This window comes from Triticum urartu, chromosome 3 (assembly GCF_003073215.2).
Source record: "Triticum urartu cultivar G1812 chromosome 3, Tu2.1, whole genome shotgun sequence".
NCBI classification, from domain to species: domain Eukaryota; kingdom Viridiplantae; phylum Streptophyta; class Magnoliopsida; order Poales; family Poaceae; genus Triticum; species Triticum urartu.
Window position 1 is genome coordinate 309,668,498 of NC_053024.1, and position 21,749 is coordinate 309,690,246.

Genomic DNA, 21,749 nt, shown 5'->3' on the forward strand with positions numbered 1-21,749 from the left:
CTGCGAGCGGCGAGGTACCAACAAGCACTGCGACGATATCACTGCCACAACATCCGCCCCAGAACTCTCGAGGTAGGAGACCTCGTGCTCAGGCGGGTTCTCTCCAGGGAGGGATTGCACAAGCTCTCTCCCATGTGGGAGGGCCCGTTCAAGATTGTTCATGTTTCCAAGCCCGGCTCCGCGCGCTTGGAGACTCAGAAGGGGGTGCCGGTCCAGAACGCATGGAACATCCAGCACCTCCGGAGGTTCTACCCCTAAAAAGGCCCAGAGCCTGTGAAGAAGGCGAATGCCTGTGAAGCCACCGCGTTTTGGAAAAGGCCCAGAGCCTGTGAAGAAGGCGAATGCCTGTGAAGCCACCGCATTTTGGAAAAGGCCCAGAGCCTGTGAAGAAGGTGAATGCCTGTGAAGCTGTCGCATTTTGGAAAAGGCCCAGAGCCTGTGGAGAAGGCGAATGCCTGTGAAGCTGTCGCGTTTTGGAAAAGGCCCAGAGCCTGTGAAGAAGGCGAATTCCTGTGAAGCTGTCGTGTTTTGGAAAAGGCCCAGAGCCTGTGAAGAAGGCGAATGCCTGTGAAGCCGTCGCGTTTTGGAAAAGGCCCGGAGCCTGTGAAGAAGGCCAACGCCTGTGAAGCTCGCCGCCCGACACTCTCACATAATAATGAGTTGGGGCTGTACACGCCCCGGAGTCTCAGGAGCGACGGCCTTAGGCCCTGGGGCTCCCTCCCACGCCCAGTGGCAGCACTTAGCTCCGCGCTGGTGAGAAGACGTCGAAGACTAGATTAGGTGCCGGACGCGGCTTTTTCATTTGCTTTCCGCAGTTGGCTTGTTCATTCTCATTCGAAGTTTTATTGAAGCTGTTGCCGTCTTTGGCTTGTGGTTCTTTGACTTTTCACTCTTCTGCCTCGATTTCTCTTATGCAAGGCCTCGCGAGGGGGGGCAGCCGAGCGCCCTCGCGAGTGTTCCTGTCCTAGTCGTTCAAAGGTTTCGCGACCTGGGTCCATTACAAGAGCACCCCTCCAGTCTGTGCCCCACGGGCATCGCGACACGAACACAGGGCATGGGTCGGTCGCCCCCCACGGCTGGGGCCGGGAACTATCCACACGCGGGCACGTAGCCGGAAGGCACGATAACGGAAGCAAAACGATGATTAACAGCAATAACCCAAACACGCCCCCGCAGGGCTCCACACTACTGTCTTTTTACGCAGGAAAAAGGAAAAGAAAGAACAAATCAGGCGTAGCTCGCCTCACACCGGCCTGCAGGGAAGACTCGAGCTGCCTCTGGGGCTCAGGCCGACTCCCTCTCGCGCTTCACCGAGGCGCGACGGCGGACAGACACGCTACCACCTCCCAAGAAGATACGACGGCGTGGAGGCTGACCGCGGCCACCGCTAGAAGAGTCGCCGCCTGAAGAAGAACCGGAGAAGCTTGGGGAACCCTGAGCGCCGCCAGTCACGCGAGCGCTGTCCTCTCCATCATCGCCGGAGCTGGGTTCCCGGCCGCGGTCGTCGTCCTCAGGGCAGCACCCTGCACGGCGACCATCTTCCCCAAACACCCTCATGTAGAGGGTGGCATTGCCGTCAAACTTGAAGTGCAGGGTGCACCAACGGCTCAGGCCACGCGCGCGGGCAAACGTCTGCCAACCGCGGGCCAAGGCCAGGCTCCCGGCTGCGGAGACCTCCAGTGAAGCCCATGAGGCCCGGCTGCAGCAGCCGTCAGCCTGGAGCCAGAGGCCGCCCGGGGCGCCGGCCAGGAGCTCGCCGAGGAGGAAGCGAGGAAGTGGAAGCCGGGTGCTAGTCGGCTCCGCTGACCACACAACGAACTCCGGCAGCACCTCTGCAGCGCGAAAGCGCGGCCTAGGGGGACGTGCGACCGAAGCGCGCGCCCCAGCCGCAGCAGTCCTGTGGGGACCCCGACTCATAAGTCGTGATCACCGAATGCACGTGTACAGTGATCCCAGAGATCAATGCTCACTGAACACACAGAAGCTGAATAACAAGAGTCTTACATCCGTACATACCGTATTACACGAGTAGGACCATTATGGTCAAGTCTTGAGTATAACATCGCAGCGGAAATCTTCATCGATAACTTGGACCCATGCCATCTGCCTTAACCCTACAGGCATTCTGACTGGGAAGCGTCCTAGCTTGCATGTTCGTCACCGAAGTATTCTTCATCATATCCTGTTCTTTCACGCCTGGCCAATAAAATAACCAGTGGCAAGCCAATGAGTACTTTGAATGTACTCGCAAGCGACCCATGTTTTGGTTCAAGATACAACAATGCATGACATAGGTAAATTTTTGCGGAAAGCTAGTTTTTGAGTGCAATGACATGTTCAACAACTCGTAAGACATGCATCAGGAGAATTCAAGTAACCATAAGGACAGGTTACAGATATCAACATAAATAGAGTGGGCACCAACCCAGCTCAAACATGTCAAATCCTTTGACTTGACCTGAGTAGTGGTATCAACATTAAAGAGTGGGCACCAACCCAACTCGATCATGTCAAGTCCTCTAACTTGACCCAAGTAATTCTTCCCACACACACTGGTTTGTAAACAAGTGGACGTAGCCCAAGAGCGGTTACCCAACTGTCCTTGACCGTGGACACGGCTATTCGAATAGTTTTACACTCTGCAGAGGTTGCACACTTTACCCACAAGATCCAGGGAACTTCCATGTCATCCACGACCCGCGGTACCACAAGTACCCGGGGTAAGCACCCGATCACTATCTTTCCCTAGACGACACTAACAAGGAGTCCACTCGTTGTTTCGTATCCTCTCGATGTACATCATACGAGACTCACTCGAGATCGTAACATCCGAGAGGGGACACAATGGTGTATCCGGTGCCCTGTGAAAACAGTCATGGCCGCCCTACCTGGCACGACCCCGTCCCGAGAGAGCGCACCAACAACTCTCCCGTCACTAGTAATGCGGGCTCCAAGCTAGTATCGGCCTAGGTAATCAATAATGCCCTTTCCCATACAAGGGTAGAGTGGTTGCGCATGTAAGGTTGGAATAACGGTCGCAACTTAAACCAATCTGTTTTCGAAAACAACACACACACTTGCCTCGGTAAACCACTTCGTCATCAAGTGGCTACCCAACTCATCATCTCCCTTGGGCATAAGTGGCACCCGACGGGGTTTTCGAAAAGTCCTTTCAAAATACTTTGCCTCCATCACCATGCATATACCCGTCCCTTTTTGCGTAGCACTACTTTAGCATCCTATCTATTCCCACCGGCATAACCCTCATAAGAAGGTAGGGTCATGCACAATGCAAGTATCAACGAGGAAGTAACAAAGGCAATCCACCAAAGTGGTTACCCTCTCATCATGATTTCGATGCAACAATAATAAAGTGCTATATGAAATGCATAAAAAGGGTTTCATAGTCATGGTCAAAGGGCTGCTTGCCTGTTTTAACAAAGTCTTCGAGGTCTTCAAATATCTCTGGTCCAACTCCGAGCATTTCGTCTACTTCGTCAACTATCGTCGAAAGCAACCACAATAAGCAACACAACAAGGTAGAAAATAAAAGTGCTCCAAAAATATTGATTTGACTTTTATAGGATAGCTCTGGTCACATGAGGAATGACCAAAGTGATTTCATTGGAAGTTGATCAATGGATATTTCTAAACATTTTGATATGATGGAATCAAGGGGTTTATGGAATTGCAAGAAGTGGACAGGAACATATTTTTGAAAAATGAGCAAAGGCACCCATCTAACAAGGGATGATTTTAGAAGCATCTAGGAATTGGTTTCACTGGATTTGGAGTTGAAATGATTTTCCTATGAATTTGCAAAGTTGACAAATATGAAGAAATAGACCATAATTTGAGGTGATACAGAAAGTATTACTAAAAATGTTCAAAAACTAAGTTTTGAACTTATAGACACCTAGGATTTTGAATCATGGAATTTGGATCAATTTTGAGCCTTCTGGGATTTTCTAAAGTTTATGACAGAAATGGAAAAATGGGATTTGATAAATGTTTATGAAGAGAAAGTTTCTGGAAAAATGTGCAAATAGCACCATGTGAAAGATCATGATTTATAGAGTCATAAGAAATTTGAATCATCAAATTTGGACGCTATTTGAGTTGTTTAGAGATTTTTGAAGTTCACTGGATAAAGAAAATGAGAAAAAGGGCTTAACCTTATCCTGCACGCAGGCGAGATATAGACGTGGGCCGGCCCAGTGGCATCAGCCGCGCGGGGTGCCCAGGCGACGTCGATGGCGCATTCCCTGGAGTATGCCTTCGCTCCGGGCAGACGGCTTCAGCGGAGGCCGTCTCCACTTACCCGAGGGGCCCGGGGCCTTAGCCACTTACAGGCGGGTCCCGCTGGCAGGCCCTCCTCCTACCTCCCGCTCAAAACAGAGGAGGAGCAGGGGAGGCCGGCCGAGCACGGTGCTGGCGCCCTTCCCGCCGACTCCGGCCGTCCCCGGTGGCGTCCAGCATACCGAAGGGCTCGGGGGATCGAGTCGCGCCCATCCATGGGCCTCACGCAGTCTAGGAGGAACGGGGGCGACGGTGACCTTGGCCCCGGCGGGTGGCTTCGGGACGAGACGAGCGCGATGCCGTGGGCACCGTAGCAGAGGAAATAAGGAGCGAGAGGGATCCTATGGCCTGCGGCGCTTCCCCTGGTGGTCGAAGGAGAGGATGGGAGGCTCTGGTTCGCCGGAGCCGGGAGGAGGCCGACGGCGACCATTGTGTCCATGGAGAGGAAAAGAGGGAGTGGGCGGGAGAGGGGACTTGTCCGGGAGATGCACGGGAGAGAGGCGGTTCCAACCGAGACGAGAGAGAGAGTCGGGGATGGCTTAAATGGGCATGGCCGCAGAGCACCGTGGGCAGCGTCCACGGACGCGCTCGGGTGAGGTCGTGGAGGGGAGAGGAGAGAGGTTTAGGAGGGGGCCGGCAGCTTGTCGTGTCCCAGACGCCGAGGCGGCCTCGTGAGACACGCTAGGGAGGCCCGAGGTGGCTGGAGGCGGTTGGAAGGGGGCGGCTACAGTGCGGGCGTGCACTGTAGCGCGCTCTGGAGCATGCCAATTGCATGTCAGGGCATTACCTTGGCTTGTAGGGCGTGGCCACTTGTGTCTAGGTTGTTTAGGGAGGAGTAAACAAAGGGGAGAGGGCCTTGGATGCCCTGGACAGCCAGTAGGAGAGGAGAGAGGTTGAGGGAGAGAGAGAAAATGGATGTCCAGAGAGAGGAAGTGGGGTTTTACCCCTCCAATAATTGAGATATGGATTTGCTATTGCTACTGGAGGTGAAAGGGGACAAGGAGGGGAGGTGGTAAAAAGTTGAGCTTACCAAGAATAGTGAAAGGGGTCAAAACAGTGATTTTTGCAAAATGTCAGAAGGTGTTTGATAATGGTTTGGGCAAGCAAATGAACTCCAATTGCCATGATACTTAACAGGATGGAAAGACACTTAGAAATAGGGTGTGCCACCAAATTTGAGCTCATTTGGGAAAAGTTGCCAATGTAACTTTGGCAAACCCTAGAAATTAGCAGAAATGGCTTTACCAAGATTTAGTCATGTAAATCTATTCTCCTTGATGCACCACTTGGTGTAGTGTCATCATTTGAGGATTTGAACATGACCACAAAAATTTAGATGAAAAGGAGAAATTTGCCAATGTAGAGTTGTTCAAATTTGGTTCTGAACAGGAAGGGTTTTGGGGTACTTTGAGCAAGATAACATTCTCTCCAACTTGTGCCATTTGGTCTAGATGAATAATTAGACCATTTGAGCATGTGCACCAAGTTTGAGAGCATTTGGACATGTTTGACAGTGCAAAGCTGTTCAAACTTGAAAAAGGACAGAAGTGGTTTTGAGAGGGTTTCATGGGGTTATACTGTTCTCCATGACATGATACTTGGCAAGATCATCAAACATGTCATACGTGACATGATAGAATTTTATTGGATTTTTATGAAAATATTTCCTGTAGAAATATTTCAAATCCTTGAAATGAGAAGAAATGGTTTTGGGAGGTTTTGTCCAATATTTTGAACATGACCATGTGTTGAAACTCTTATATATGGACAATATATGTCCATTGAGTTTCCCTAAATTTTCTCAAATATTTTTGAAACACTAAAATAATTTTTCCCTATTAAAGACCATTTCTGGCCTTAAGAAAAAGCTTTTAAATAAAATAAGAAAATAATTTTTAAAATTATATTTTTGTGGTTTCTGGGTATCCTATACCTAATAGGAGTCAAACATATTTTTGGAAAGATTTTTACTACCCTTAATTAAGTACTTGCAGTGCAAATCTCAATTCAGGGGTTTTTGGAAAACTAAATTTAGAAAATACTTTTTGGCCAAATTATTTTTGTAAGAAAATTCTATAATGTAATATACACATGGCATGATCATTGGTTCAAGAGTTTGGAGCAAGGAGATGAAGTATGGGAGTTGGAGGATTTATTTGATTTTTAGAGCACTTGCAAACAGCAAACAAAAACCCAATCAAGCAAAGTCCAAAACACTCAAAAGTTTTTGTCAAACCACATTTTATCATGATTTATTAACATAGGTGTTGTCGCATGAAAATCAGGGTGTGACAAGTCCGCCCGTCACCATGCTGGAAATCGTCTCCGCGGGCGTGGGGAGCTACCGTGGTGGCCACATGATGTTTGTGAGGGCGCCCTCGGCCGCGCTTGGGCGGGGGAGGGGCAGGCTCTACCCGGCGAGCCTTCCCCTTCTCTATGGCCGAGAACCTCCTCGACGGGGCCATGAAGAAGAAGGAGAAGCAAAGGGGGGTGAACTAGAAGGGCGCGCGCTGACCCGTACTTATAGCCGGCGAGGGCCAACCGTCGGCCCCCACTATCGCATGTAATCATGACCCGCTATGCATGCAGGGACTTGTCCAATCCGTGCAGTTGCCGAGGTGCCATGGGGAAGTGGAGACGCCCTCGTCCAATCAACCGCCACACGGCACCCAAGGCCGCAGGCTGTTAGGGCCCGCGGTGCTTCGCGCTTACCCTTTCGCCTCCCTGCACGGCCAAGTCCGGGCGCGCCTTGGGCCCGGGGGCTACTGTCAGCGTTCTGGGAACGGGGGTCCCCAGACTTGCCTGCCTGCGGCCTGCGGCGTGGCTCAAAGAGGGGCCCAGCACGGCCCATCTTCATCAACACAGACTCAAGACCCTCGCGAGGGGCCAAGCCTCGCGGGGCGGACGACGCAGAGCTTCCTCAGGCACGGCCTCACCAGGCTGGCTCGCGAGGAGGCGAAGAGATCAAGGCGGGGTACCTCACGAGGTGCCCGTGACGCAAGCCATGATGACCAAGGGCGCCAGGCGGGCGCCAGCCCACGCAGTGTCCTCCTTTCCCCTTTGGTGCAAAAGGGGCAAGCGCAGCCGCGGAGTACCGAGGCATCACGCAAAGGTTGCCATTTCGGTGCAACAAGACCAAGACTAGGAGGACTGCACGACGGAGTTCATCGTGGAGCCCAAGACGGCGTCACCACCAGAGCTTTGTGCAGGCGAGGACCAACTTTAGTCAAGATAAGTGTACCAGATGTTCCCCTTCAAAATGGCCAATTGTTGGCGCCCTTCCCGCTCAATATTTGGGAAGAGGCCCAGGGCCTTTGCATATAAATAGGACCAGCCACCCACAGGGTAGAGAGGATCGAATCGAAATCAGAGAGAGAAGGGTGACTGAACTCCTCCTAGCAGTTCGTCCCCCCCAGCAAAGAACAGACCCTCGCGAGGCTGTTCTTCCTTGTATTGTTCATCATCATCAGCTCAAGAGGCAATCCACCACACCACACACTGGAGTAGGGTATTACACCACAACGGTGGCCTGAACCAGTATAAACCCTGTGTCTCTTGTGTTGTTCTTTCCATAGCTTAGATCTTAGCGAGGCAGAGGGGTGCAGGTAGGTAGAAGGCGAAATCTCCACGCGCACCCAAGTGTTCGAACCTCAAGGGTCTGCCGGAACTCGAAATCCGACAAATTCATCATGCATGAAAAGTATGTGAAGATAATGACATGCATAATGAAAAATGGACGTCTGCAAAATGATCTAAGTGCGGAATTTATCGTCGCACATGTGGAATTCATCGAGTCTGAGTGTTATGACTCAAAGAACCAAATGTATCAAAACGCGAGAGTTGTAAACACTAGGCAAAATATAAAACCACCGCCCATATGGACCCGCTTGAAGACTATCAAACTCATATGCTTCTCCCCCTTTTGTCAGTAAGGACCAAAAAGGTTTGAAGACATAGAGCACCTACTCATTCCCGTGAGGAGTTGGTGAAGCAGCAGGGTCGTCGGAGTTGGTTGGCGGTGCAGACGAACTCGGTGCAGTGGTGATTCGCGCCGAAGGTGGTGAAGTAGCATCGTCTTCATCATCGATGACACATGCATTCACTGTTGCAGCAGAGGAGGAGAACTCAGAGTCTTCAAGAGACACAGTACGCCATAGCAAGGTCCTTCTTGGAGGTGTTGAGTCAAACTTGAAGCGTTCAGAGAAACCATCCTCTTGAAGATCATCTTCAGAACACATAAGCATCAGCCCTTTCCATGTACGCCGACAAGTTTCATGGGCGACAAAGGCATTTTTGGTGGCAAGGTTGTGAATCCTGTTTATGTCCACCAAGAGGCTTTGCATTTGGCGCTTCAGCCAGTCATGATGCTTATCCTATTTCTGATGAAGGGCAACCAGAAGCTCTCGGTCATTCAGAACACGGGATCGCTTCTTGGGCCATTGTGCAATGGTGCTTTCAGTGGCTTCAGTGAGGGCATGATGAGGTGCATGGGTAGTACCAGCCAGAGGATAAACACGAGTGACTGCTGGGTCGCCTTCAATGTGTTGAGAGAAACTTTGCTTATCAGCATTCTGAAGACTAAGGGGCTCCTTGGCAGGCTCTGGATAGATGGCTTCAACTGACATGTCGACGTCAGGCAGAAAAATCCGATGATTCCGAGCAGAGGGCTGATAGGTGACAGCTGAGTGTAGTTTGATCAGACGCATAATCCATGGGGCGTAAAACTTCAAGCCAAAGAGATCAGATCCGGATGCAGCAAGTTGGCGGATTAAGAAGTCTTGTGCATTGAAGCTTTTGCCGTAAAGAATATGGAAGACCAAAGTCTTCATTGCACCTTCCAGCTTTTCATGTGGAGAATGTCCTTTGATGGGCCAGAGAGTTCGCCTTATGATGTGATAGATAGTGCGTGGCAGATACTCAAGGTCTTCAACAAAGAACTCCTTAGGATATTCAGCATCTGGAGGCAAAGGCTTCATCATGCTAAGCATCTGACTCATGTTGGGTTCAGGCTTGTGAAAAATGCTTTCCATAGCAGCACTGTGAAGCTGACAACCAGGTTCATAAAGATCTCCTGGAGTGGGCAGGCTAGTGAGCTCAATGATATCAAAGGCTTTGGCTTCGTGATGAACATTGTCTGTCATCAACTCAAGGACCCAAGTCTTCGGATCCCTGTTGTAGCCACGAATATGAAGAGTGGCATAGAATTGGAGCGGCAATTCTTCGTTCCAGTGCTCCTTGTCAGTGACGAACTGCAACAAACCAGATTCTCTGAAGCAATCCAGCGCTTCTTCCAAACAGGGTAGACCAGCTATGGCTTCAGTGTCAAGACGCATATGGGGAAAAATGCGACCTTGATTGTACAAGATGCATGAGTAATAACTGCGCTGCTGATAGCTCCAGAACCGATCAGAAGATATTCTTGCCTTTGAGTAGGGGTTCTTGGCGCTATTGAAGAAGGTGTTGTGTGCTTTGAAGCTATTGATATTGAACGATCCGGGTGCAGATGCAGTGCCTGGAAACCTAGGCAGCCTTGGCATTGGCTTCTGAACCTGAGGCCTGCGCTCGACGTGATAGTCAAATTGGGGACCAACAGCAGGTGGAGGAACAAGAAGAGGCCATTTGATAGTGATGAGCTGACCATAGTTGTATGCTTGCTCAATAGTATGTGGCCTTGGTGGCGGAACAGGAGCAGTGGCATCAACAGAGGCGTCAGGCTGCACATCTGTTGCAGGTGCATCATTGGCTTCATTAGCCTCTGGCACAGTGTTAGGTGCAGGCTCCACAATGTCTTCAGCCATGACCACGTCATTGGCTTCAATGGTGTTAGTGGTGGCAGCCTCAGGATTCTCAACCTCCACTTGAGGAGCTGGAGGGTTGGGCACTGACACGTTCACTTCAGGAACAACTTCTTCAGTGATGGGGGAAGTAGGGACACGTTCTTCTGCTTGTTTTTCTTTGGCTGATGCAGCCGGATTGTCTTCAGCAACTTTAGCTTCAGACTCGGAAACGTTTACAGTAGGAGTGGCTTCGGGGAACACCTGATGTGCAATAGATTGGTGGTGCACTTCTCCTTCTAAAAAGCTCAAAAGAGGGACTTGGGGCCTTGGTCCTTTGCAAAGCCTGCGTAACGCTGGTGACGCCTGTGAAGATGGAGTTGGCTGGGCCTCAAAGTCATCCTCTTCTTGCACTGATGGGGTTTCTTGCGGTTGGGGAGAGCTTGGAGTGTCTTGTCTCTGTGGGTGATCAGCCCACGATGCATCCTGAGCAGTTGGCGTCAGAGGACGACCAATGCTGATGAGTTCACTATGCGTGAGCACAGGCGATGATACCAGTTGGTGCTCGATCTGAGGAAGGACTTCATCATCTTCAACATTGTCATGGTGACCAATGTCTTCAACAGTGGTGGGGTCAACTACTGGAATGTCTTCAGGAGCCTCTGTGGAAGCAGGCTCATGAATTACCATCTGTCGTTCTTGATGCGAAGAGGCAGGACGAGCAACCGAGATGGGCTCAACAATAAGGGGCTCTGTGGGAGCAGCCCGATCTTTCTTGGTTTGGCGCTTCTTCTTGGAGGGAGCGACATCAGAAGCTTCAGGATGTTTCCTCTTTCTGGCTTTAGCCTCGGCAGCCCTTGTCTTCTTTAATTCTGAAGCCACTATGGGGACCTTAGGCTTCGAGCCTGTCATACTGGCTGGGAAGACAATGGGATGTGCTTCCTGCCTTGTTGCTTCGGGTTCGGCCACAGCTGGCTTCTTCTTCTTCTTCGTTGCAGCCATCCTAGGATCGATGCCAGGATGCCCAAGAGCCTTGCGCTTTTCAGCTTCATTGTAGGCTTGCACGCACTTGTCAGCCAGACTCTTCATGCGCTCACGAGAACCTTTAGCTTCTTCGCGTTTCTTGAGAAAGGCTTCCTTGAGCTCGTGCAGCATAGTCTTGAAGTTCTTGACATCTTCCACGCTGAGCTTTGCCATGTGCTGCTTGAACTGAGCTTTCTCATAGTCGATCTTTTGCTCCAGTTCAATGATGCGCTGAGCTAGAGCTAGCTCAGAAGCAATGGCGCCAGTGAAAGCGACGCTGAGGCCAATTGGAAGTTGCAGATCATCAAAGCTGAGATTGGGAGTTTCAAACCACTCATCAATGAAGTTGTGAAGGATTGCTACGTCAAAGAGAGGCAAATCATTGAAGATTTCTGCTTCTTCTTTGCTCTTGATCAGTTGCTCAAGAGCATCATCTGCAAAATCTTCATCACTAGACAGATCAATGGCGTCGTTGCGCAGAATAGCAGCAGCAGTCAGTTCTTGGCTGGTGGGTTGCAAGGGCATCTTTACTCTCGAGGGCTTGGAGATGCGTGACAAATCTTCAGACTGCACACTGTGTTCAGGAGGTGCAGTGGCCAGAGGCTTCGCCTGTAAGACCTTTGGTGCAGGAGCAGGCTTTGAAGCTTTAGGCTTCTTCAGTTTCTTTGGCTTCGGCGGTGCAGGCGCTTCATCAGATTCAGCGTCATCTGCAGGCTCATCCATGGCTATCCCTTGAACCATGATATGAGTGATGAGACCTTCCAGGTTGTAGAAGGTCCCAACAAGATTGGGTTCAGCTTCGCGTGTGCCATCAGCACGAGGAGCAGAGGGTCCTGGATTGAAGTCTAAGCCTCGTGACTTCTTGTTCTCTTTGGCCGAGTTCCTGGCAAACTGAAGGTTGCGCTTGAACAGATTATCATCGCGGCACCACAGTAATGAAGATGGGTCTGCATCCGCAGGCTGCGGTCCACGGACCATGCAAGGATAGAAGCCTTGTTCAATGGCTTCAGCTCTGGACTTGGGTTGAAGATTTCTGTATAGAATGTCTCCCCATGGTCGTTTGATGGCATTCTTCTCAGCATACTCCTGGGTCACAAACCTATACTTGAACCGCTGTTCTGCCCAATATCTCTGAATCCATTGGATTCGAGTTTTTCGCTGATTGTAGTCCTCCTCTGGATCTGTCTTGTACAGCTCATAGAGGTCAGGAGGCAAATCTCTTGAGGTGTTGCCACGACGCTGTCTGCCACCCTTTCTTGTAGGTTTCTCTGGTGTCATGAAGCTTAAATTGAAGGGCTTCAACACGTTTAAAGGCTTCAAAGGCTTCTGCTTTCTGGTCAAACAGGAACTGGCTTCGGGAGAGTTAATGTGATGCTATAAGAATTCTGCAAATGAATGCAGACTATGAGAACCAAGGGATTCTCCCACTGACATGTACCTGTGACAGCATTAAGGTGCGAGGGAAGGGGAAGAGGTCATATGCATTCTTAGAAGATTTTGAAGATAAATCAGTTTAGAAGACATTGACCTCATAGTGCAAAGACATTCACTCATAGATAGAGAGTTGGTTCCAGATTTGTACGAATCCACGAATAAGTACAAGTGAGGAATCTAACCACTTTGTGAAGCATAAGTGAACATACTAGGCATATTATGACATGAAGTATGAAATAAATCCAACTTGTGTGAACAGAAACTGCTTGTGGTAGAAAGTGATGAATCTATAGGATCAAAGGGGCCGTAAAAAGGAAGTTTTTTTACCACACAAAGAACTGCTAGACGGAGTGGGAGAGGAGGCCGAGCAGTTCGATTGTCCCTGCCCTAACTTGGCGATTGAGGACACCTACGGCGACGGCGGAGAAGACGATGTCCGCGGCCGGTGTGAAGACGACGTCGGTGAGGTCGCGGTAGCTAAGCGCTTCGTCTCCGGAGTCGTCGAGGGCTAGCGGTGGCGCTAGGGTTTATGCGAGAGTGGAAGAAAGGATAATGACTATGGTGAGGCATGTATTTATAGGGACAGGGATGGCATAGTGTTATTACATAGGTGCCCCTGGCGATTCACATCTAAAGGACACGTGGCCATCATGCAACATATCGGAGGTTGTTCCATGTTCCCACGCACGCCTGGATTGTCGGGTGGTCGTTCCCACTTCTCCGGGTTTTAGGTGAAGGAATTAGCATTGAAAACGGACTTAATGTTTGTCTCTGTATCTTCTGCTGACTAGGACGCAGAGAAGACATTCGACAGTTTCAATAGAATGCATATGATTTGGACAGATAGAGTTTGAGATAGAAAGCATAGAGAGATTAGGGTCCGATCACATTCACTTAGTTCAAAAGATTCAACAAGGAAGACGTAGCTATAAGTGAATGATGTAGAGGATAGAACACTAGTATGTATGTATCAGAAGACAATCAAGTCAACATAGTGAAGATAATCATGAAGACAAGTTGAAAATGAAGACAAACAAAATGTGAAGACATAGCAAATGTAACGCCATGGGTAAAACACTTCAAACAGAAGAATTTGGTGGTGGCGTTACCCACCGTATAGGAAGTATTAGACCCAGACACGGCGCACAATTATCATGGCGCTCCGATGTCAAATTCCACGTTAATGTATTCACACTCAGAATGTAAGTCTTCATTGATTGAAGATATACTTTACTTTGTGTGTTGCACATCTAAGTCATCAATGTGCATAAGTGTTAGGATGTGTGCCTGATCACAGGATATTTGAGGATTCCAAGATATTTAGCTCACACCGTAACTTGCAAAACCTCTTCTCATCTAAGGGCTTGGTGAAGATATCTGCCAATTGCTCTCCAGTGTTGACGTGTATGATATCAATATCTTCCTTCACAACATGATCTCCGAGAAAGTGATGACGAATTTCACTGTGCTTTGTCTTCGAGTGATGAACTGGGTTGTTGGCAATCTTGATGGCGCTTTCGTTGTCGCAGTAGAGTGGCACTTGCTTCAAGTGAATGCCATAGTCTTTGAGTGTTTGCTTCATCCATAGAAGCTGAGCGCAGCAAGATCCAGCAGCAATGTATTCAGATTCAGCAGTGGAGAGAGATACCCAGTTCTGCTTCTTTGAAGACCAACATACAAGTGATCGTCCCAGAAAATGACATGTGCCTGATGTAGACTTGCGATCCACCTTGTCACCAGCATAATCAGCATCCGAGAATCCAACTAGATCAAACTCTGAGCCCTTTGGATACCATAATCCTAGTGTTGGGGTGTGAGCCAAATATCTAAGAATTCGCTTCACAGCTAAGTGATGCAATTCCTTTGGTGCCGCTTGGAACCGGGCACACATGCAAACACTAAGCATGATATCTGGCCTAGATGCACATAAATAAAGTAAGGAACCGATCATGGAGCGGTATACCTTTTGATCGAACTCTTTACCATTGTCGTCGGGACCCAGATGATGTTTGGCTGGCATTGGCGTCGTGTAGCCTTTGCAATCTTGCATTCCAAATTTCTTTAGGCAATCTTTGAGGTATTTCTCTTGAGATATAAAGATGTCGTTGCGTTGCTGACGTATCTGAAGACCAAGGAAGAACTTTAGCTCGCCCATCATGGACATCTGATATTGCTCTTGCATCATATATCCAAACTCGTCAGTGTATTTCTGATTGGTGCAGCCGAAGATAATGTCATCCACATATATTTGGCACACAAACAGTTCACCATCATATGTCTTTGTGAAGAGAGTGGGGTCGAGGGAACTAGGTTTGAAGCCTTTGCTCTTCAGGAAGTCTTTGAGTGTGTCATACCAAGCCCTAGGGGCTTGTTTGAGGCCATACAGTGCCTTATTGAGCTTGTACACCATATCAGGATGTTTTAGATCTTCAAAGTCAGGCGGTTGTGCAACATACACTTCTTCATCAATCTTGCCATTGAGAAAAGCGCTCTTCACATCCATTTGATGCAGAAGAATGTTGTGATGATTTGCATAGGCCAGCAGTATGCGTATGGCTTCAAGTCTAGCCACAGGAGGAAATGTCTCATCGAAGTCAATCCTTTCAACTTGAGTATATCCTTGAGCAACAAGACAAGATTTTTTTCTGACAACTTGACCATGCTCATCTTGCTTGTTGCGATATATCCATTTGGTGCCTATTATATTGTGCTTGCGAGGATCAGGACGCTTAACCAGTTCCCATACATTATTCAGCTCAAACTGTTGAAGCTCTTCTTGCATAGCTTGAATCCATTCAGGTTCCATGAAGGCTTCATCAACTTTCTTGGGTTCAGATATTGAGACAAATGCGAAGTGCCCACAGAAATTTGCTAGCTGTGTTTCCCTTGAACGAGTGAGTGGACCTGGTGCATTGATGCTATCAATTATTCTCTCAATCTATACTTCATTTGCAACACGAGGATGTACAGGACGAAGATTTTGCTCTTGCTGATCATTGTCATCGTTAGAAGGATTGTCTTCAGGCTGAGCATTGTCTTCAGGTTGATCATTGTCTTCAGGTTTATCAGGTGCGGAGATGATAAGTTCCTCTTCAGGCTGAGCTTCATAATGTATGATTTCTCCAGTTCCCATAAGTTTGATTGATTCACTGGATGGAACTTCATCTAGCACATTTGGGAGGTGCTCTCTTTGCGAGCCGTTAGTCTCATCGAACCGCACATCCACAGTTTCAACCACTTTATAGTGAAAGAGGTTGAAGACTCTGTAGGAGTGTGAATCCTTTCCATATCCAAGCATAAAACCTTCATGTGCTTTTGGTGCAAATTTTGAAGTGTGATGTGGATCCTTGATCCAGCACCTGGCACCAAATACTCTGAAGTAACTGACATTTGGCTTCTTGCCAGTAAGGAGCTCATATGATGTCTTGTTCAGAAGCTTGTGAAGATAAACACGGTTGATGGTATGGCATGCAGTATCAATGGCTTCAGACCAGAATTTTCTTGGAGTCTTGTATTCATCAAGCATCATCCGAGCCATCTCAAGAAGTGTTCTATTCTTGCGTTCGATGATGCCATTCTGCTGTGGCATGTACGGAGCTAAGAATTCATGTGTGATGCCCAAAGTATCAAGATATGTATCTAGGCCAGTGTTCTTGAATTCAGTGCCATTGTCACTTCTGATGTGCGTTATCTTGACGCCATAGTTGTTCATTGCTCGATTGGCGAAGCGTCTGAAAACATCCTGCACTTCAGTCTTGTAGAGGATTATATGCACCCAAGTATATCTTGAATAATCATCAACAATGACAAAGCCATAGAGACAAGCAGTAGTAGTAAGAGTTGAGTAATGTGTGGGACCGAAAAGATCCATGTGGAGTAGTTCGAAGGGTTGAGTCATTGTCATGATTGTCTTCGAGAGATGCTTGGCCCTCGTCATCTTTCCTGCTTCACAGGCACCGCATAAGTGATCCTTCTTGAACTTGACGCCCTCGATGCCTATGACATGCTTCTTTCTTGCTAGAGTGTGCAAGTTCCTCATACTAGCATGCCCTAGCCTCCGATGCCAGAGCTAGCATTCTGAAGCTTTTGCTAGAAGACATACGGCAAGCTGTGGTCCTGCTGAGAAATCTACCATGTACATATCATCTTTCCGATACCCTTCAAACACTAGAGACTTGTCAGATTCCATTAGAACAAGGCAACGATATTTTCCAAACATCACAATCATGTTTAAATCGCAAAGCATTGAGACAAACATTAAGTTGAAACCAAGGGATTCAACAAGCATGACTTTATCCATGTGTTGATCCTTTGAGATTGCAACTCTACCTAGACCCAATACCTTACTTTTACCAGTGTCAGCAAATGTGATGTGACTTTTGTCAGATGGACGTAAGGTTGAGTCCATAAGAAGGCTTCGCTTGCCAGTCATGTGATTGGTACACCCACTATCAATAATCCATTCTGAAGCAGCTGGTGTCGTACCCTACAGTGCAGTTAGGGGATAGGCTTCACGAAGAGAATTGTGAAGCAAAAACATTTGACGAGCCAGTGGATTATGAAAGCTTAGATCGAGATTAGGACTGATAGGGCAAGTAGCAAGCGACTCAGGAACAAAGTACATAATAAGACCATTTAGGCATTTGATCTTGCGCCCTACAAGATGTTTAAGGTCCCCAGCAATAGCTTCAGACGATTTTGGTTTTCGGCTGGAGACCTTTCCCTGCAAAAGAGAGTTAAGCTTTCTTAGCCACCCACATCTTCAAGGGTGGCTTTGAAGCAATGAGTCTAAGTGTAGCATCTGAGAACTTTGGCTTTGGAGCCATAGCAAAAATTCTTGCAGGTGGACAGTAGTACTCATAAGAATAAGCAGAATAATTCTTGGTCTTATGAACATGGCGGTTTGATGAAACGCGCTCATATTCACAGGCCTGAGTATGGCTTCCCTGCAAAACATTTGCGTTAGTGCGACTCAGGTGAGTCCTCTGTCTATATGAAGCCTTTGGACCGTATGAAGCCTATGCTCTGGGGTTTGTCTTCTTCACCTGTGGTGTCATGATGACATTCACAGGAAGATTCTCCAAACACCTTTTCGGCACCCAGACCTTCTTCATAGGCGGTCCATTCCTGTAGTTAGTACCAATATACCTGGCAAACACTTCACCCTTCTGATTCTTAAACAGTTTATAGTTTGCATGAAAGGATTCATCAATAACAATGGGATTAGCACAAGTGAAGCCAGATAGGGTGGATGGATCCACTAAAGGTCCCTTTGCAGCAACCCATGTGGTTTTGGGGTACTACTCAGGTTTCCAGTAAGAGCCATCAGCATTCATTTTCCTTTCGAACCCAACACTCTCTTTCCTAGGGTTCCAGTTCAGGATCTGCCTTTTGAGGACATCACATAGTGTCTGATGCCCTTTGAGGCTTTTGAACATCCCTGTTTCAAGCAATGTCTTCAACCTAGCATTCTCATCAGCAATAGCAGTGGCATCCTCAACAGAGGGGTTAGTTGGCACATCAACAGTTGAAGATATTGCAATAGTAGCAGCAGTAGAACAACCAGCAACAGAAGTAGCGTTGTCATGCTCAATACATTTAATACATGGTGGTTCAAATCCTTCCTGAGCTGAACTGGTCTGTTTGGCGTGAAGTGACTCGTTTTTCTTTTGAAGATCTTCATGAGCCGCTCTCAATTTCTCAAGATCTTGCTTCCTTTGAAGATAATCATAGGAAAGCTTTTCATGAGTTGTTGAGAGCGTTTCATGACGACTTTCAAGTTCCTCATACTTAACGTGAAGATTTTTTATGTCTTCAATTAAGGACTGAGATCGAGTCATTTCAGCGTCTAACAGGCCATCGCTTTTGTCTAACAGTTTTTGAATATGTTCCACAGCTTTCTGTTGCTCAGTTGCAATTTTAGCAAGTGTTTTGTAGCTGGGTTGGGAACCACAATCAGAGTCATCTTCACTGGAAGTTTGATAGTGAGTAGTGCATGTGTTTACCTTGGCACCGCGTGCCATGAAGCAATAGGTAGGAGTGGAGTAGTCCTTGTCATTTGCATCGGTGTCGGTGACGGAGTCATTGTCTTCAGTGTTGAAGATGGACTTGGCAATGTATGTTGTAGCCAGACTCGCAACGCCAGAATCGGACTCCTCCTCAGACTCCACCTCCGCCTCCTCAGAAGCGGACTCCTCCTCTGAATCCATTTCCTTGCCAACAAACGCACGTGCCTTGCCAGATGAGCTCTTCTTGTGTGATGAAGACTTTGAGGAGGACTTGGAAGAAGACTTTGAGTATTTCTTCTTCTTCTTGTCATCAGAATCATACTCCTTGCTCTAATTTTTCTTCTTGTTCTCATTGTCCCACTGCGGACACTCAGAGATGTAGTGGCCAGGTTTCTTGCACTTGTGGCATGTTCTCTTCTTGTAGTCCTGAGCAGAAGCTTCAGCATTCCTTGAGCTTGATCGTGAGCACTTTCTGAAGCCTTTCTTCTTGGTGAATTTTTGGAACTTCTTCACAAGCATAGCAAGCTCCTTTCCAATGTCTTCAGGATCATCAGAACTGCTGTGAGACTCTTCTTCAGATGAGGAGACAGCTTTTGCCTTCAAGGCACGAGTTCGCCCATAGTTGGGACCGTAGATGTCTCTTTTCTCAGAAAGCTGAAGCTTGTGTGTGTTGAGCCTCTCGAGTATGTCAGACGGATCGAGTGTCTTGAAGTCAGGACGTTCTTGAATCATCAGGGCTAGGGTGTCAAACGAGCTGTCAAGTGATCTCAGGAGTGTCTTGACGACTTCATGCTTGGTGATCTCAGTAGCATCGAGGGCTTGAAGCTCATTTGTGATGTCAGTGAGTCGATCAAACGTGAGCTGGAAATTCTCATTGTCATTTCTCTTGAAGCGGTTGAAGAGGTTGCAAAGGACACTGATTCTCTGATCTCTCTGGGTTGAGACGCCTTCGTTGACCTTGGAGAGCCAGTCCCAGACTAGCTTAGATGTTTCCAAAGCCCTCACGCGGCCATACTGTCCTTTGGTCAGATTACCACAGATGATGTTCTTGGCAGTGGAGTCCAGTTGAACGAACTTCTTGACATCAGCAGTGGTGACACCTTCACCAGCCTTGGGAACGCCATTCTTGACGACATACCATAGGTCGACATCAATGGCTTCAAGATGCATGCGCATCTTATTCTTCCAGTAGGGATATTCAGTTCCATCAAAGACGGGGCACGCAGCGGAGACTTTAATTATCCCTGCAGTCGACATAGCTAAAACTCCAGGTGGTTAAACCGAATCACACAGAACAAGGGAGTACCTTGTTCTGATACCAATTGAAAGTGCTAGTGATCGACTAGAGGGGGGTGAATAGGCGATTTTTATGAAAGTCTTCAAAACATGGAAGTTTCAAAGACAAATGATAGAAATAAACCTATTACCATGCAGCGGAAGGTAGACTACACTAGGCAAACCATAGTCAAGTATTCAATGGAGTGAAAGCACAATGACTAATAGCAGCTAGGCAGTAAAGATCAGGTAGGAAGATATTGTGAAGCCAATCAGAACTATGGTGGAAGCACAATGACTAATAGCAGCTAGGCAGTAAAGATCAGGTAGCAAAAAGATGTCCCATTTGTTTTTATGATGATTGTGTAGAAGCCTTTGAAATAATTAAGAAAGCCTTAACCTCTGCACCTATTGTTCAACCACCTGATTGGAACTTGCCTTTTAAAATTATGTGTGATGCTAGTGACTATACTGTTCGTGCTATTCTAGGGCAAAGAGTCGATAAAAAATTGAATGTTATCCATTATGGTAGTAAAACTCTAGAAAGTTCTCAAAGAAATTATGCTACTACCGAGAAAGAATTTTCAGCAGTTCTGTTTGCATGTTGTAAATTCAGATCATATATTGTTGATTCTAAAGTAATTGTTCACACTGATCATGTTGTTATTAAATATCTTATGGAAAAGAGAGATGCAAAACCTAGACTCATTAGGTGGGTTCTTTTGCTACAAGAATATGATTTGCATATTATTGATGAAAAGGGAGCTGAGAATCATGTAGCTGATAATTTGTCTAGAATGGAAAATGTTCTTGATGACCCACTACCTATTGATGATAGTTTTCCTGATGAACAATTAGCTGTTATAAATGCTTCCCGTAATACTCCTTGGTATGTAGACTATGCTAATTACATTGTTGCTAAATATATACCACCTAGTTTCACATACCAACAAAAGAAAAAAGTTCTTATTTAATTTAAGACATTACTTTTGGGATGACCCACATCTTTATAAAGAAGGAGTAGATGGTATTATTAGGAATTGTGTGCCAGAGCATGAATAGGAAAAAAATCCTATGGAAGTGTCATTCCAAGGCATATGGAGGACACCATGCTGGAGATAGAACCGCACATAAGGTATTACAATCTGGTTTTTATCGTCCTACTCTCTTCAAGGATGCACGTAAGTTTGTCCTTTCTTGTGATGAATGTCAAAGAATTAGTAATCTTAGTAGACGTCGGGAAATGCTTATGAATTAATCACTTGTTATTGAACCATTTGATGTTCGGGGATTTGATTATATGGGACCATTTCCTTCCTCTAATGGGTATACAGTTATTCTAGTTGTTGTTGATTATGTTACTAAGTGGGTAGAAGCTATTCCAACTAGTAGTGTTGATCATAACACATCAATTCAAATGCTTAAAGAAGTTATTTCCCAAGGTTCGGAGTCCCTAGATATTTAATGACAAATGGTGGTTCATATTTTATTCGTGGTGCATTCCGTAAACTTCTTGCTAAATATGAAGTCAACCATAGAATTGCATCACCGTATCATCCTCAGTCTAGTGGTAAAGTTGAATTGAGCAATAGAGAAATAAAATTGATTTTGCAAAAGACCGTTAATAGATCTTGAAAGAATTGGTCTAAGAAACTTCATGATGCATTGTGGGCATACAAAACTGCTTATAAAAATCCTATGGGTATGTCCCCTTATAAAATGGTCTATGGAAAAGCATGTCATTTACCTCTTGAGTTAGAACATAAAGGATATTGGGAAATTCAAGAACTTAATTGTGATTTCAAACTTGCCGGTAAAAATAGGTTATTTGATATTAGTTCTCTAGATGAATGGAGGACACAAGCTTATGAAATGCCAAGTTATTTAAGGAAAAAATAAAAGATTGCATGGAAAAAGAATCCAAAAACAGGAATTC